At 37.0% G+C, this 14,419-nt stretch overlaps 1 protein-coding gene across 1 annotated transcript in view; it reads right to left on the reverse strand.

Annotated features, from left to right (window-relative positions):
• Positions 1 to 14,419, reverse strand: part of LOC131690836 (TWiK family of potassium channels protein 7-like) — a 359,592-nt gene that overhangs the window by 255,024 nt on the left and 90,149 nt on the right. Inside the window, exon 2 of the mRNA XM_058976896.1 lies at positions 3,530 to 3,558. The gene's annotated coding sequence lies outside the window, so the exon portion shown is untranslated. The remainder of the gene's footprint in view (positions 1 to 3,529; positions 3,559 to 14,419) is intronic.

Here is a 14,419-nt window from a genome sequence, read left to right on the forward strand (position 1 = left end):
AGCTTCCGTCATTACCTGTGGAATATTGTGAAGAAGAACTCTGCAAAATTGCGAAACATTTTATATATGTAGTAGATTTTGAGTGATGATATACACCGTAAAACAAGTTTTTTGAAGAGGTACCTGCGGAAAATCACTGTCACTAGTTTAATTATTAATATTTTGCAATGACATTTTGAGAAAATATTGTTCAACGGTGACACTATTATATGGAAATTGGATGAATATACTTTCTGTGTCGCCACAACGATTTTTTTGAAAATATGTATCTTTTGACCGAATTAAACTTACCCCGCCTTTAAACCTTTAATACGTGGTAGCGAAATTCCATGAAGATCCTTCCAGAAATATTCAAAATCGTGACCGACCATCCTAGATTCCTACGAAACTTTAAACGCTTCACCAGCATGGAAGACTAAACATTTTTCACAATCAGTAAGATTATTTTGACTCAAGAGCATTTTTTAAAAGGGCATACGCGTCTTAATTTCAAAAATTGTTTGTTCGATTACTGTATTTTATACAGCAAAAACAACAATGACAATGTCAAGTAAGAAATTATATTTTCGTGGATGCAGCAAACAATTTCATGCATACGGTAGATGCTAAATGTAATAACAAAGTAAGATATTATCAAATTTATACTGAAAATAAGAATCCATGCAATAATAGTTTTGATAGAAGAGAATGACTCGTTTGCATCACTTGGTGGACTAAAATAGGTGCTTTCCTTTAGTAGCTCTAGTATTACAATGATGATGGACATGTTAACATTTGCTGATTAATGATTAAAACACCTACATAGAAATTTGTTGATATTATATGTAGGAATGGTTTTTAATTTAACTATTCTCATTGGTGGAGCCAACAACGGGTTAATTGAACTTTGACGCAGAACTGTGCAAGATGACATGATTTTCGTGGACTAGATAGAAATCTATGTTAGATGTAGAGTGATGAGCCCATTTGCGCCATGTTTCTATTATCACCCTACCCATTTGAAGCCGTTGGTTCAGTGTCTGCCATCTTTGTTCAACGCATTGAGTCAAATGGTAGTGCAACAATAGGGGCACTCGATTCGAGTTTTCGTTGCGCTCAAAAATGAGAATTACAGTGTTTTCAGCGCATTTGTGTTTTTATATTGGTTGTTAACAACGAAGCAAAGCTGTTGATATCAAATTTTACGCATTCCATTGATTGTAGAGCGAGAAAATAATGAACTAGTGAGGCACCTCGCTTAGTATAGTGAAAATAGGCACTTTACCTTATTAGATGCGATCATTCAACATGCTTTTACCGATACAGAGATGACCCTAAGTCAATTTCAAAAACATATAACTATAATGGTGTTATCGTAAGGTTTTTAACTATCAATTATTTCACAAATCCAAGCGCATTATTTAATTTTTTATTGCTATGTCGTCGCTGTTTGTGCTATCTTATGACAAACTTCATTTTAGGGTAAGATGAGCTAGATATGCTGCATTGCTTACCTGAAAAAAATTGTGCAAAGTGGGGTTTTGAGAATTTTGAAATTTTGCTTGGTTATTGAGGTATAGCGAGAAACGTGATGAGAAATTGTGACCGTATTGCTTCAAATTACTGTATCTTGGGATTGGATAAACTTACAATCAAGTATTAATTTTTTTTCTATATGAAAAGGTCTGAAAACCATAATGGCATAATAATTTTCAAATTAAAAGCACATGTATTGCTAGAAAAAAAACAGTTTTATTTTTAAACTGGAAATATTACTTTTCTATTTGGCTAGTCCCTATTTTTATGGATACCTTGCCCAATTTTTCTCTAAAATGCACCTTACCGATTGTTTCTAGACCAAATTATGCCGATGATATGATAAAAGGTTAATGATTGATGCCTTATTTGTTTATAGGAAATATTTCTTGCATAATTATGACACGCCATACAATATTTGTTATCAATTCTAATTTATGACACCTGTGAGTGCGACTTTTGTTTATATTTTCTGCAAAAACTCTCAATATATCGTCGTAATAATTGAGAGATTAATACAGAATTGAGAGAAGTATTAATTGTCTTCTCTATATTGTTTCTACTATTTATAAGTTTCAAGATATTCAATATCAAACTTTAAAAACCTTTTATCTCGAAATGTGCTCAATGGCACTTGTCATAAGATAGCGCAACAGTGACTAAGTGTAATTAAAGCGTGGTAAATTAGAACGAGAAATAACTTTTTGTCTTTCAAAATCTTGCAGATTTATAAGACATTATTCACTACAGACAATTAGAACTTAGAAAAAATGAAAATGTATTGAAGTAAACAACGCAGCGATGTATTTTTCTGTCCGATAATAGGATTTTACATGCTATGATATGTAAAATTGAATATTGTGCCTCGTTTGATGTAAAACTCAGACTGAATGACCTAGAAAAAGCCGAACATCTCACATTTTTACATGTAATAAAATGTAAATTTATGTGAATTGGGACGCTCCTTTCATGTGCATCTGGCAAGACGTAAAGTTGCATGATTTTTTTTACTGTGCAGGTCCTAAATGAAAGGTACAATATTCCTTTCGATTGCTATTGAATTCCATTTTAAACCGGTTTCTGGCTCCGAAGTTATGATGTGAAGAGAATAGTCGTATGAAAAAGCTATATCCAGGGCAACTTTTCAGGTTTTTTCCGTCTTTTGTAGGTGAAGTGATTACTATGCTAACCCGATCAGAAACACATAACAGGAATATTTCAAAACTATATATCGCATTGTAACTTGTTATAAATTTTTGTTATTTTAACTTTTAAACAAGACCTAATTTATAATACAATATGTTACAGACATTGTGTTCTGTTATAATCTTGTTATTCCATTCTGATCGGAAAAACTCTAGATAAACAAGGTGAAAACTAATTAAACATCCTAGTGGCAGTTTTTGATTTATGTAAAACAATCAGATAGTATAGATGGTAGGCAATGGTATACAAATGATGTATTTCAATATTGGAGCTACCCGTCCCAACTAAATGCGTAAAAGTGATTTTGCTTATGAATATATGACCTCTTGGTTAATTGTGCAGCGATGCTATGGCCGTCATTCACCAGTCGAATTTTAATGCACCGATGTTCGGTTCCTCTGTCATCATAATCGTCATTATCTCAACAAGCGGTTCAGCTGGTCCGATGCACCGTTTTAGAGGCTCCAATGAATAACAACAGCAACGCAATCACTTAAACGTTGTCGTACAACAAATCATCCTCAATGTCAGATAAATGTTTGCTCCAACCGTTAGGACTCATAAACTCCACTGATAAACGACATGACAGTTCTGAATTGAACGTTTGGTTTATGTGAAACGATACAATCGCCTTTTTGCTGACAGCTGTTACGCAATTGCTGTGCTCTTTCACCGGTTCACGGTTCCGTACGATTAATCAACCGGCGAAAGCATAGATCTTATCTACCCCAATCTAGGTCCATTCAAGAAGACACACAGCAGAACTCAAGTATAATTAATTTATTAAATCGATCTTTTGACAAATTACCTAGCATCCGAGAGATATCCGGCTGAGGCCTGCAAGCAGAATAAGAAGAAAACTTTTTAATTAAAGTTATTTTTGTCTATCAAAAGGATAGACGCAAGGCGCTTATTATAAATGTTGTTGATTGGGCTATTTATGCTTCAGAATGCTTATATGGAAGGCTACGAGAAGGCTGTTCTACAATTTCCAAAACAGGATGCGGATCGATATAACAATTAATTGTATTCAGCTGTTCCCAGTTCCGGAATAGATACCACATAGGCGCACCCAAAGTTCCTTTTGTGAGTTTTCCCCAGAGGTTTACATTCCACGGTATCGCATGCAAACTGAGATAGATGCACGCATTCTCATCACTTTTGTTTGTGTTTGTCTAGCAGAATGAAAATAATTGGCAATAAGTATTCGTTTGTCGAGACTGTTTTTTCGATAGAGAAAAGCATCTTTATGTCAACAAAAACGATCAGAAGAAAACGAATTCATTCCAAGCTGATATTTTGTGATTGGATGAAGAGAATAACTAATGGTAAGATAAAATGTCGCTTATTCACTATTACCAACACGTAATAAATACGTACGGCGAAGACTCGTAGTTTTCGAGTAGGTAGGGTGACTCGTTCAAGTTATAAGCAATTTCTGATGTTCCATGTAGTGATCTGCCTGCCTGTCTTCATATATTGCTGATGGCGTGTTGATTGGTGGTTCGGTGTGTAATTATTGCTTCTTTCTTCGTGTGACTGTCAGCAGGAGGCTAATTCATTTCGGATTTGGTGTTGTTGATTGGCCAGTGTGTATGTCGCTTTGGCACCTTACAAGGTTGCGCTATATACACTGCTGGCCAATAAAATAGGTGTGTTATAGATTATTTTGTTTTTTTTCTCAATTACACATACCAAGTTACAGCAATCTCAATCACACCTACCGCACACACAAGCCTTGGTATCTGTCAAGTTACTAGTGGGTTGTTGGCGCTGATTACATTTGCAATCTTTGTCAAGATGCAAAACAAGACTGCCACAGGCTTTTTTGAGTGGTCAATATAATAGGTGTGTGAAATATATTAACTGGTTATTATTTTACTCAATACCATTATATGTTTAATTTGGTAAAGTTTGTATTCTGCGTGCTAATAAGTGTATTTAAATGTTGAGTAAGTCACAGATTTGTTATAGAATGGGTCGAGCATCTCACTGTACTCAAGTGGAACGAATTTTGCTAAGAAATTTTGCTAAAGAAGATAAGACGTACAAATAAATCGCGAATGCACTTTGGCATTCCAAAAACTTTTTTACAAATTCCTTAAAACCTTTAAAAAACAGAAACACGCAAAAAAAACAAAGAAAACCAAGAGGTTTGGGGCTACTTTTCGTGGAATGGCGCAGGTCCTATTTTTCGCAACACCACTATAATGGCAAGATTCGAATGCAAGGCTAAAGGATGGACATCCTAAAGGATGGGGAGTGGGCGTAGCGTATTGGTAAATCGATTGCCTTGTACGCAGCGCACCTGGGTTCGAGTCCCGACCCCGCACATAGGGTTAGAAATTTTTCCTAAGAGATTTTTCTAACCCGAAGAGGCGAATGACCTTAAGGTTAAAACCTCTATAATTGAAATAAAAAAAAAAAAAAAAATCCTAAAGGATGTCATGCAGTCCTATGCCAAAGATAACGTGCTTTTATATGGCAGTTTCAGCAAGATATTGATCGAAAACACATCGAAGTATGTAAAGGAATGATTTCAGGATAATAAAGTGACTATAATTTCGGACCCTGCCAATCTCCTGTCACTAATCCCGTAGAAAATCTACGGAATGTACTTAAAAAGAAGTTATCTGGTCAAAATTTTAGAAACAAGGGTTGTTTGTGGGAAGCAGCTTAAAAGGTATGGTACACTATGCCAACGGAAACTTCTCAGCGTTTGAATGACTCAATGCCAAGGCGAATGGATAAAATTTGGTTGAATAAGGGTGGTTACACAGGCTACTAGTTGTTAAAAATATTGAAGTCTTAAAATCATTGGATTTGAAAAATTTTAATGCAATGGATTACAATACACCTATTTCATTGACCAGGTGTTTTTTTGGATTTCATGGGGAAGAGAGAGTTCTGGTAAAGCATAACAATTAATTTACAAATAAAAGTGTTCTTTTTCATATTTACGACTGTGCCTAACTATAAAATATTGGAATAAAAGAATATTTTTAGAGAAAACTCAAAATTTCATGTATTTTTATCTCACACCTATTTTATTGGCCAGCAGTGTACATAACCTCGTGTCGTCAAGGCTATAACTGAAAAGCATATATTTTCCATATTGTGGGAAGGGGTGGTTAATTTACAGTGAAGAAGTAAGTCATTGTACGAAACCAAATACTAACAAAGTTTCTTTGTGTGTGAGTGTGTGTCATCGATTTTTTCGTGAGCGTTACGCTCATCTCGAACTGTGCACGAACAGCTCAATGTTAAAAAAGGATTGCTTTTGGAAATGAGATTGTGAGTTCAACAACAGAAAATCTGAACTCCCCGTTTTGGCGGTATTGTCTATCAAGACATCTGTTCTTTTCCTACTCCTGCTAACATAATTTTTTTTCCCGTGATGCTCGTGGATATGCAGAGGTAGTTTCGATCTCTACCAACGAGTGTCGAACTAACATTTTTTTCCTTCCCTGGTTCTACCGGGACGTGGTTGCAGGGCCGTCGAGAGCCGCGCCGAGCTCCGGGGTTTGAAGTACTGACGGGCCCTACCATATATGACTTCTTATTTTAATATCGATTAGAGAAACTGTACGGATGCAACCGTTTCAATTAAACTATTTGTTATGAAAATTGTTTATTTGACACGATTCAACGCGTTAGTTTAACAGAGTCGTCAGTATTTTAAACATATAATAGATGGAAAAAATAAAAAATTATATAGGAATATTTGTGGCTGGCCATTAGAATGACTTGCGCCCGATTTGCCATTGCAATTGGAAACCTTTTTTGTGGCATTGCCATACAGTCCATATCGCCATCGTTCATGCTCCCTTGACGCACGTTAATGCTGCCCAGAATCAGAGCTTAGAAAAATTGACATCCGTTCGTGAGCTTGAAAGAGAAACAAAATTCAATTCATGCCCGCCGCGACGATTCTAATGTTTGGTTTGTTTCCCTCGTCCTTCGCTTTTCGGTACAACGCATTCATGTTCGCATATGTTTGGTTTCACGAGCAAACTGAATCTTATTTCTATGCTAGCTCGTCGCTGTTGCGCTATCTTATGACAAGCGCCATTTAGCACATTTCGAGAAAAACGATTTTTAAAGTTTGAGATTGAATATCTTGAAACTTAGAAATTACACATACAATTCAAAGAAGGCAATTGATGCTTCTATCTATACTGTATTAATCTTGCGAGTTTTCACTATAAATGTAAATAAAAGTCACACTCACACGTGTCATAGGTGTTTATTGATGACAAAATTTGTATAGCATGTCATAATCGTGCATGGAATATTTTCCATAGAAAAAAATCAGCAATTATTAACTTTTATTCATATCTTTGGCTTCATTTGGTCTATGAACATTCGATGAGATGTATTTTGAAGGAAATGAGTGAGGGAATCTAGAAAAAATAGTTATTTTTGTTACAGTGTTGCCAAATATTTTATATTTTCAGTTTAATACTTAAATTGCACTTTTCTCACAATTCGTGCATTTTTGTTTTGAAAATGATTATGCCTTTGTGTTTCTCAGATAGTTTTACATATAAAAACATCTTTTACATCCAGATAATTTGAGCCAATTCCTAGACACAGTCATTTGAAACAAAAAATTAAAAATTTCTCAGCACGTTTCTCGCTATATCTCAGTAACCAAGCAGGTTGTCAAAATTCTGTAAACGCCACTTTGACAAGTAATGCGGCATATCTAACTCAGTTTACCCCAAAATGGCGTTTGTCATAAGATACCACAACAGCGACGACCTCTGAGAGGGATTATCAAGCAAAAGTACACCAGATATAAATTACGCAGTTCAGTTATGCTCGAAAATGTAAAAGAACTTCTGTCTTCAAACTGTCCACGCAATAACAAATTAATGCTTTGGTTGGTGAATGAATTTATATTTCCTCTGCACTCAACCATTCGATTCTGCATACAATTTCAGTGAGTTTGGAAGTGAATGAATGAGGGAAGCGTTGAATCTGAATATTGGTTTCAGCAAATTAATCAGAAACAGGCAACTGAATGTGAAATTTCGCACCACTGATGCTGCCTTGTTTATTGTTGTTGGTACATGTTGTTGATTTTGAGGTACTGGATGCAGCTATTGCAGTTGTCACTATGACCTGAACGAATTTTCTTAATCGGTTTCTGAACTTGGTAAAATCGGTTTTGGAATCAGTTGTTACATTTACGCTGACATTCAGAGAGAAAACATTCCGAATGCGATGACTGGGATCCAACAGCGAAATCTGCTGTTAAAAGACTGAGACAGAGAGTTGTGAGAGAAAGAGTTTCAAATTTTGGTGGAAACTAATGGGTAGAATAAGTATCTAGTTAAATTCCCATATGTTTCTGCATCAAATGTGTACACTGCAACCTCCATTTACAAACCAAGCCAAGGATTCGAAAATTGAATTAGTTCGTTTTTTGGGATTTAGATCGTAAAAAAAGTTCGCTTCACATTCTTATTAAAATTCGTTGGTTGAGCAATATTATCGATAACCCTAACAATATGGGTATTTCCGGAACGGACTTGACAAGTACATGGCTATTTGGTACCTTTTTGAAATCCAGGATGGAGACTTCCGATTGAACAATAATCTCGATAACCCTAACAATTTGGGAATTTTTGAAAAGGGCTTGATGAGTAGATGATAGAAACGGTAGCTTGGAGCTATTTCGAACAATATCTGTATAAACTATTAGGGTATTTTTAAGCGGGTTTGGCGAGTAGATGAGCTTTTGAAGGCCAATATAGCGTTTTCTGGCTGAGAAAAGTTTTCTGTAATCATATCATTCGCATCACAAATCACTATACCTATATCTATTCTATGATTATCTTATTTCGAAAACGTCTATATTTTAGGTTATAATGATGTCTTAACTGGAATTCGCCATCTTGGTTTTCAAAATGGCTTCATACATTGATTTTCATCATCTACTCATCAACCCCATTCCGAAAATATCCAACTTTTATTAGTAACAGTTAGCTAGGAATATGATAAAATGTATACCACTTCATACTGCACACTTTGAAAAACACTTGCGATAAATGAAACCAGAATAGTTCAATTGCACTGTTAAATAAAAAAGTATCAACTCTATGTGGAGCAATGCGGCGAGTCAAAAATTTTATACCTCCTGATGTTTTACTCCGTTTCTACAACGTTTGTATACATTCACATTTACAATACTTAGTGATGGTGTGGGGTTGTGCATGCACTACAAAACTGAGGAAATTGCAAACTCTTCAGAACCGCTGCCTGAAAACCATCTACAAATTACCGCATCGTTTTTCTACTCTAGAGCTTTACTCTAACGAAACTCATAGAATTCTACCTATTCGAGGGTTGTGTGAAATGCAAACGATAAACTACATTCATAATCTGATGTTTGATAAAACTAGGCACTATAATCTTACTATAACCATTAATAATCGTCAGAATACTAGGCAAGCTCATAATCTCTTAAGAACGAGAGCATTAACGAGCCTCGGACAAAAACGTATTTCATACGCAGGCCCAATGAAGTACAATCTTCTACCCAACGAACTGAAATCAATCAACAACAACAACATATTTAAAACCAGATTGAAGCGCTATATGAAATCAAAAATCGCCGAGTTTATATGAGAAAAAACCTATTTTAATCCACCTAGCGGTGCAATTGTGCCTTTCTCAATCATGAATCACGAGAATGTGTGCGTTGTTTATATTCATTAAAAACTTTTAAATGCATATATTACATTTCATTATTATACATCACATGACAACTATATACAGGAAAATAAATCATTATTCGAGTTCTAAAATTTTAAAAAAGAAAAAATAGCCAGGTAATATTGAACTGAAAAAAGGTGCGAAATCGGCAAAGTCCCAAAAAGTCGATTTTTATAAAAAAAATTTTTTCGAGATAACATAAAATCTCGACGTTTCATGCATTTTAAAGATGTTTGGCATCAAAAATACAAATTCGATTTCTGAAATTTCATGGGGTCCCCCTTTGAAAAAATTTTTGAGTTCCGGCTTATATGGGAATTTCATGTGTGACCGGACCGTTCAGTCTATATTTCCGGAACCATACAAGCGATCCGTGCGAAATTTTATAGACATCTGTGGGGATAATATAGCTATCATTTGGGACTAAGTTTGTGAAAATCGGCCCAACCATTTCCGAGAAACTGATGAGTTTGCTAGTTATGAAAGATGGCCGCTTTTCCCGGGCACTTCCGGAACCGTCTATGGTGGTCAATGTAGTCAACGAAAGTTTGTTTGGCCGTCGGTGACCTAGAACTGCAAAGTTAAGTTATTTGAGAGACATTTTAGCGAAATTTTTACCTTTTTTGCTTCCATCGGGGTATCGGTTTGAATCACAATTTGCTATGTGATCGCATGCCACAACCCGTAACTCCGGAACCGGAAGTCGGTTGGGGATAAAATTTAATAGCCATGATGTGACTGTTAGTCTGAATTTGGATACTTCCGCCGGGGCTTCCGGAACCGATGATGGTGGCCAATGTGACCAAAGAGACTTTGAATGGCTGTTAATGACCTAGTACTACAAATCGAAGCAGTTGTGGTCACATTTTGGAAAAAATTTCACCGTTATACATTCATTGCAGAATTTCTTAAAATCGACATTTTCTGCGTGATCGTACTCATCACCCTGTAATTCCGGAACCGGAAGTCGGATCCATTAGAAATTCAATAGCAGCCTATGGGAACGTTGCACCTTTCATTTGGGACTAAGTTTGTAAAAATCGGTTCATCCATCTCTGAGAAAAGTGAGTGAGATTGTGTTCGATTACACACACACAGACGCACATACACACACACATACATACACACACATACATACACACACAGACATTTGCCGAACTCGACGAACTGAATCGAATGGTATATGTCACTCGGCCCTCCGGGCCTCCGTTAAAAAGTCGGTTTTCAGAGCAATTGCAATACCTTTCTATTGAGAAAGGCAAAAAGGTGCAAAATCGGCAAAGTCCCAAAAAGTCGATTTTTATAAAAAAAATTTTTTTCGAGATAACATAAAATCTCGACGTTTCATGCATTTTAAAGATGTTTGGCATCAAAAATACGAATTCGATTTCTGAAATTTCATGGGGTCCCCCCTTTGAAAAAAATTTTTGAGTTCCGGCTTATATGGGAATTTCATATGTGACCGGACGATTTAGTCTATATTTCCGGAACCATACAAGCGATCCGTGCAAAATTTTACATACATCTGTGGGGATAATATAGCTATCATTTGGGACTAAGTTTGTGAAAATCGGTCCAACCATTTCCGGGAAACTGATGTGAGTTCGTAAATTTTGAAAGATGGCCGCTTTTCCCAGGCACTTCCGGAACCGTCTATGGTGGTCAATGTAGTCAACGAAAGTTTGGTTGGCCGTCGGTGACCTAGAACAGCAAATTTAAGTTGTTTGAGAGACATTTTAGCGAAATTTTTACCTTTTTTGCTTTCATCGGAGTATCGGTTTGAATCACAATTTGCTATGTGATCGCACGCCACAACCTGTAACTCCGGAACCGGAAGTCGGATCGGGATGAAATTGAATAGCCATTTACGGGGACGCAATACCTTTCATTTGAGGCCAAGTTTAGTCGAATCGGTCTAGCCATCTCCGAGAAACCGATGTGACTGTTATTCTGAATTTAGATACTTCCGCCGGGGCTTCCGGAACCGAGGATGGTGGCCAATGTGGCCAAATAGACTTTGAATGGATGTTAGTGACCTAATACTACAAATCGAAGCAGTTGTGGTCATATTTTGGAAAAATTTTCACCTTTATACATTCATTGCAGAATTTATTAAAATCGACATTTTCTGCGTGTTCGTACTTATCACCCTGTAATTCCGGAACCGGAAGTCGGATCCATTAGAAATTCAATAGCAGCCTATGGGAACGTTGCACCTTTCATTTGAGACTAAGTTTGTCAAAATCGGTTCAGCCATCTCTGAGAAAAATTAGTGACATTTTTGGTCACATACACACACACATACACACACACATACATACATACACACATACATACACACACACAGACATTTGCCGAACTCGACGAACTGAATCGAATGGTATATGTCACTCGGCCCTCCGGGCCTCCGTTAAAAAGTCGGTTTTCAGAGCAATTGCAATACCTTTCTATTGAGAAAGGCAAAAAGGTGCGAAATCGGCAAAGTCCCAAAAAGTCGATTTTTATAAAAAAAAATTTTTTCGAGATAACATAAAATCTCGACGTTTCATGCATTTTAAAGATGTTTGGCATCAAAAATACGAATTCGATTTCTGAAATTTCATGGGGTCCCCCCTTTGAAAAAATTTTTTGAGTTCCGGCTTATATGGGAATTTCATATGTGACCGGACGATTTAGTCTATATTTCCGGAACCATACAAGCGATCCGTGCGAAATTTTACATACATCTGTGGGGATAATATAGCTATCATTTGGGACTAAGTTTGTGAAAATCGGCCCAACCATTTCCGAGAAACTGATATGAGTTTGCTAGTTATGAAAGATGGCCGCTTTTCCCGGGCACTTCCGGAACCGTCTATGGTGGTCAATGTAGTCAACGAAAGTTTGTTTGGCCGTCGGTGACCTAGAACTGCAAAGTTAAGTTATTTGAGAGACATTTTAGCGAAATTTTTACCTTTTTTGCTTCCATCGGGGTATCGGTTTGAATCACAATTTGCTATGTGATCGCACGCCACAACCCGTAACTCCGGAACCGGAAGTCGGTTGGGGATAAAATTCAATAGCCATTTACGGGGACGCAACATCTTTCATTTGAGACTAAGTTTGGTTGATTCGGTCTAGCCACCTCCGAGAAACCGATGTGACTGTTAGTCTGAATTTGGATACTTCCGCCGGGGCTTCCGGAACCGATGATGGTGGCCAATGTGACCAAAGAGACTTTGAATGGCTGTTAATGACCTAGTACTACAAATCGAAGCAGTTGTGGTCACATTTTGGAAAAAATTTCACCATTATACATTCATTGCAGAATTTCTTAAAATCGACATTTTCTGCGTGATCGTACTCATCACCCTGTAATTCCGGAACCGGAAGTCAGATCCATTAGAAATTCAATAGCAGCCTATGGGAACGTTGCACCTTTCATTTGGGAGTAAGTTTGTAAAAATCGGTTCATCCATCTCTGAGAAAAGTGAGTGAGATTGTGTTCGCGTACACACACACAGACGCACATACACACACACACATACATACATACACACATACATACACACAGACATTTGCCGAACTCGACGAACTGAATCGAATGGTATATGTCACTCGGCCCTCCGGGCCTCCGTTAAAAAGTCGGTTTTCAGAGCAATTGCAATACCTTTCTATTGAGAAAGGCAAAAAGGTGCAAAATCGGCAAAGTCCCAAAAAGTCGATTTTTATAAAAAAAAAATTTTTCGAGATAACTTAAAATCTCGACGTTTCATGCATTTTAAAGATGTTTGGCATCAAAAATACGAATTCGATTTCTGAAATTTCATGGGGTCCCCCCTTTGAAAAAATTTTTTGAGTTCCGGCTTATATGGGAATTTCATATGTGACCGGACGATTTAGTCTATATTTCCGGAACCATACAAGCGATCCGTGCGAAATTTTACGTACATCTGTGGGGATAATATAGCTATCATTTGGGACTAAGTTTGTGAAAATCGGTCCAACCATTTCTGGGAAACTGATGTGAGTTCGTAAATTTTGAAAGATGGCCGCTTTTCCCGGGCACTTCCGGAACCGTCTATTGTGGTCAATGTAGTCAACGAAAGTTTGGTTGGCCGTCGGTGACCTAGAACAGCAAATTTAAGTTGTTTGAGAAACATTTTAGCGAAATTTTTACCTTTTTTGCTTTCATCGGAGTATCGGTTTGAATCACAATTTGCTATGTGATCGCACGCCACAACCTGTAACTCCGGAACCGGAAGTCGGATCGGGATGAAATTAAATAGCCATTTACGGGGACGCAATACCTTTCATTTGAGGCCAAGTTTAGTCGAATCGGTCTAGCCATCTCCGAGAAACCGATGTGACTGTTATTCTGAATTTAGATACTTCCGCCGGGGCTTCCGGAACCGAGGATGGTGGCCAATGTGGCCAAATAGACTTTGAATGGATGTTAGTGACCTAATACTACAAATCGAAGCAGTTGTGGTCATATTTTGGAAAAAATTTCACCTTTATACATTCATTGCAGAATTTATTAAAATCGACATTTTCTGCGTGTTCGTACTTATCACCCTGTAATTCCGGAACCGGAAGTCGGATCCATTAGAAATTCAATAGCAGCCTATGGGAACGTTGCACCTTTCATTTGGGACTAAGTTTGTAAAAATCGGTTCAGCCATCTCTGAGAAAAGTGAGTGAGATTGTGTTCGCGTACACACACAGACGCACATACACACACACATACATACATACACACATACATACACACACAGACATTTGCCGAACTCGACGAACTGAATCGAATGGTATATGTCACTCGGCCCTCCGGGCCTCCGTTAAAAAGTCGGTTTTCAGAGCAATTGCAATACCTTTCTATTGAGAAAGGCAAAAAGAAGATCAATCACCAAACAACTGTAATCTAGCACCTTTTTTTTGCTCTTTGTATATAATTGACTAAATTTTAATCTTCACATTCTGTTCTATATTACTA

The sequence above is a fragment of the Topomyia yanbarensis genome, chromosome 3 (assembly GCF_030247195.1).
Source record: "Topomyia yanbarensis strain Yona2022 chromosome 3, ASM3024719v1, whole genome shotgun sequence".
Taxonomy (NCBI): domain Eukaryota; kingdom Metazoa; phylum Arthropoda; class Insecta; order Diptera; family Culicidae; genus Topomyia; species Topomyia yanbarensis.